Here is a 4,895-nt window from a genome sequence, read left to right on the forward strand (position 1 = left end):
CTCTTTTTCACAGTGGGGATCAAAGTCAGGGGCGCACGAATGCCAGGCAAATGCTCTCCCACCGAGTTACACTCCAGTCCAGTAACAAAACTTACGTAGTTCAAGATTTCTCACTTAGACAACCACAGCTCTTTCTTCAAGCAGAAGTCAGTTTATTCTGCTAAATGCTGTTGACTGCCCACACAGCGCCACTCCCTTCTCTCTTGTGGTAAGGCCATGATTTCACCGAGACAGCTGTATGCCCAGCCTCAGAGCTGCACCACGAGCTTTGTATGCCAGCTGTGGCCTCCTAGCGGCAGGCCTGCAGTGTGGAATCTGGTCAGTGCTATCCACAAGGCTGCTAGGATGCTGTCCCTAGTGAATGATGTCTGTGGAGAAGGTCCTCTTATGCTTTGGGGCTTTATCTCTTAGGGCTAATTACCACTCCCATTGACCAACATTCTCTCAGAAGTTGAGCAGTAGAATAAAAGTCTACCTTCTGGGCTCCTTGTGATTCTGAGTGCTCCACACATGCTCTTTGGGAAAGGCAGTATGATAGAGTCGTTCAGGATGGGATGAGCTTTAGCTTAGCTGGGAGACTTGCCCCAAGCAAGCTGAACGACCAGTTCTGCTCATGGCAAACTGGGCATTGGTAAGGGGCAAGGTGAGCCTGGTAGTCCAAAGTAGGATAATCATGAGGTGTGCCAGTTAGGACAGGACAGATTATGCTAAGGAAGAGATAAACATGAAATCTCAGAGACTCCAACGACAGTACAGTGTCCCTTACTCTAACTCCATGTGCACTGTAGGTGGCTTGGGACTCTGCCCAGTCACCAGGCACCCAGGCCGAGGAGAATCACTGCTCCTTGTGAAAGAGAAAAGAAAACTTGGTCCAGAAATAGCTCATTTAACAGAACTGGTCACAAGATTCCTCAACCACAAATTGGCCAAAGAATGAAACACTGTCACAGTTGGTAGCAAGCTAGAGAATGGTGGAGAGTGTTAGCAGGAGCTAGATGATGGATTAGGGGTCACTCTAGGTACTTTCACCTGACCTTCACCCCGTCAGGGACACTGGAGTGTGAATCATATTCACGCCCATTCTGTTTGCCAAATACCGTCCTGTTTGCTGACCTTAGGCTGATAAGCCTTCCATATGGCCTAATTTGAGACAGGGGTCTGGGGGCAAGTTGGGATGGGGAGGAGATGATTTATAAGTCAGAGTAGCAGGAAGGAGAATTTAACCTGTGTTTGAAGGTGAGCTAAAGTTCTACCCTGTGAGACAGTTCAAAGGTCAAATTAGAAGGCAGAAGGGAGGCTGGAAATGAAAGACTATGGCTGTGAGGCCAGGAGGGCTGGGGTAGGACAAAATGTTCTATGAGGACTGCACTCCGACCAGTGGCTTCAGAATGATGCAGTGAACCATGGGAGAGGAATCACTATTTATTTTCTTTTGTGCTTCATGTAAGCACAGGGTGGCAATTTCAAAGACTCAAGCAAAATTAGGCAAACACGTTTGATTTGAGGGGAGAAAGCTGTAATTTGGGTTTGGCCATAGTGACAGACTAATGCTAGACCCATGACTGGGAAGGGCTTGGGGCTGATTTGGACTAGACTGACACAGCCTGACTCAGCCTGGGTCACCGCAGGATGGAATAGAGCTGAGTCTGCAAGAAAAGACTTTTGGTGCCTGCAGCTTCAGAGTTGAGAAAAGCAGGGATAGCCATGTTTCCGTGTTCATTTCCACAGGAGCCTTCCAGGCGCACCTCCAACACCAGCAACCCCGCGCTGCCCGCTGCATCTCTCAGCTGCCATTTGCACAGGTGCCTGGTTCTCCATGCATGTCTTTCCTGTCCTGAGTGTGATGCTCACCCCTTTACACTCTGACAGGCTGTCGTATTTCCTTGTTGCCAGGACAAAATACCAAGGCACCCATAACTTAAAGGAGGAGAGGTTTATTTTGGCCCATATTTTGGAAGTTCCAGTCCACGTTCGGCCTACTCAAACACAGATACAATGTGGTGGAAAGGTGTGATGGCTTCTGTCTAGATGTCCCGCAAACCCCATGCGGTCATAGGTGGTGCTGATATGGGAAAGAAAACTAAACTAATGCCATTTTGTGTTCTAGTGCCATTTTAAAGCTTAAGTTTTTGTTTCCTTAAGATTGTTTCTTGTAAATGTTGTTATAGTTACCTAACCCGATACCACCGCATACTCTGTCATAAGACTGCTTGTCCCCTATGTAAAATGTCAAACACCTTTGTTCCGTTGTCACCCGCTAAGCCCATGCTTTGTAGTCTTTCTATAGCTGCACTAAATCATATCCGCACCACCCTCCCCAACAGACCCAGAACTAGACCCGGAACTAGAACTGTATAACTGTTCTCCCCTTCTGCCCTTTGAGGTCCGTGACCGGTCATGAACTGGGTGCTCACTGCTGGCCCCAGTAAACTTGCCTGTCTCTGCATTTGCGAGTGACTCAATTAAATAAGTGCCTTTGCCACAATAGTGCTTTTTAGAGGTGGCTGGACCTAGAGCGATGCTGGGATTGATTCACGGTGTAATGTTAGGATTAAGGGTGCTAGCACTAAGTGTGTAAATGCCACCGACCTAAGGGTGGGTGGCTGGCATAAGGGACAGAAGAGGCTTGTCGCTGCTGCTGCTTATCTTCTGCTCTGTGATGCCCCTCTACCACAACCCTGCCTTCCCTGCCTTGGAGCCAGCTGATTATGGACTGAAACCTCCACAAACTATGAGCCAAAATAAACTTTTCCTCCTTTAACTTTGGGTGTCAGGTATTTTGTCTCAGCAACAAGAAAAGTATCTAAGACAAAGGCGTGGTCAGAGAAAAGCTATTCACCTAATGGCTGCCAAGGAGAAAGGAGGAGCCAGGGAGGGGAATCTCCTCTTCTGGGTTACACCTTCAGGGACCCAGCTCTTCTGACAGGGCCTCTCCTCCTAACAGCACATTTGGCCATAGCCCGCACTCTCCAGTCACCTTTCAGAAGCCCAACCTCTGAGCGCGTGAGAGTGTAGGGGTCATTCTTGATCTAAACCACAACACAGGGATACCTGTGTTGGATTGGTTGTTGAGGTAATATGGGCATTTTGCATGTAGAAACTAGATATAAAGTTGTCTAATTTAACTAGGAGCTATGCTTCTAGAATTCTATAAAATAAATATAGATTGGTTGAGGAGACAAACTGGTATTTGTCATATTTCTGCTTTATGTCAGGCACTGTACCAGGCACATCACATATCATCTTATTGACTCCTCACATTAGCCATGCGGCAGATTTTCTTTTGTGCCACTTCATAGGTGTGAAAGAGAGATTGACAGATTAACTGGCTTGTGTGAATTGACATACCATATAGATTAGTGAGTAGTGAGGCTGTGATTTGAAAGCAAGATGTAATGATTTATGGCCTAAGGCTTTTTCACTTTACCTCCGCTTGCCAGTGAAAATAACACAGTACTCTGATCAATCAGTGAACATCAGAAGGGGCCTCCTGGATATTTACGGAGGTCAACAAGGGGAAGTACAGAAGAGAGAGCAGTTATAAATAATGAGCCATCCTCGGTTGCACAAATAAACTAATTGAATTATTTCAGGAGAAGCAGCAAAGTGGTCCTGCATCTGTGCTCAGCTACTTAATCTTGGGCTAATGACTAAGATTCTTAGAGATGTGATTGTTGCAGATGGGGTCGACTTTATGAGGCCTACCTCTCTGATTTCCTAGGAGGTATAAAAGAGAGGATGTACGTGCTATGAGGGTGGATCCAGTACAGGCAAACTCTAGTGGAAGGTACCATCTGGGCATGACTAATTACCTAATGGCTGATACCAGACGCTACAGTAAAACAGTTTGCAATTCAAGTGCGTATTATAATTGTACAGAAGGGAGGTAGGTTTGCCCTAAATTTCAATAAGGAAACGCTTCTCATCAAGCCTTAAGGCATGGCTTAAGCAAATAAAATTTATTAGGTCTTTAGAAACAGTTATGCTAAGAGTAATTTAAAATGATCTTCGGTGCATAATGGAAGTTGAGCACATAATTAATGGGCAAGTTAACGCTAAATGGAGAGGCCTCATTTTGTTAGCAGAAGTCTTTGTTTTTACTTAAGTTACTTTAGCATTTTCAGTTTGATACAATTTTCAAATACTCAGATTCTTCCTGGGAGGATGAGAAGCATCTTTTTTAAAAAATGTACTTTTTCTTTCTAAGCTCTCCCTTTAGAAATCACCAAAGGAAAGAAAGCTTTGTATATTTCAGCCTCCCTCCTATTACTGTCTGTAGCAGTTAAGCATCTTTAGGAGACATGAGACAGCATGTAGGCTCTTCCATAACTCAGCAGAAGCCCCATCGGAAGCATAATTACATTACACAGCTCTGCTCAGTCATTAGTTTCTCATTTAGCAACAATGCCCTTTATTTTAAATTCTTTGATGGTAATTATTTGTAACAATGTCCTGAATTCTAAGAGTATTTGTATGCAACCCTGGTGAACACTGAGTATTTCTAGACCAGGACGTAATTGGTTTCCCATAAAACATTACGCAGGAAATGGTCTGTAATAACATGAAAATTTGTAGCGTTTCTGAGCTTGAACTAAAAAACAAACTGAAGCTGTATGGTTATTTGTGTTTGTGTGCAAAATAAAAAAAAAACCACAAGCAAGTCATTAGGTATGAAGTGTGATTTTTGTAGCACTTACCAGTCAAGTCACATTTTAAAGTTTTTCAAACTGCTTAAACTGAGGCACATTAGAACACACACCCAATGTTTGACCTCAGAGAAGGTTTTTGAGACATTTTGGTTCTGTCACTCTTCTTCCTGCAGAAAAGGTCTGGAGTTTGTGTACAGTACTCATTCATTTATTGAGCACCCATTATTGGTCGCGGCGCTGAGCGCT

The sequence above is a fragment of the Chinchilla lanigera genome, unplaced genomic scaffold, assembly GCF_000276665.1.
Source record: "Chinchilla lanigera isolate Chin_1 unplaced genomic scaffold, ChiLan1.0 scaffold00063, whole genome shotgun sequence".
NCBI classification, from domain to species: Eukaryota; Metazoa; Chordata; class Mammalia; order Rodentia; family Chinchillidae; genus Chinchilla; species Chinchilla lanigera.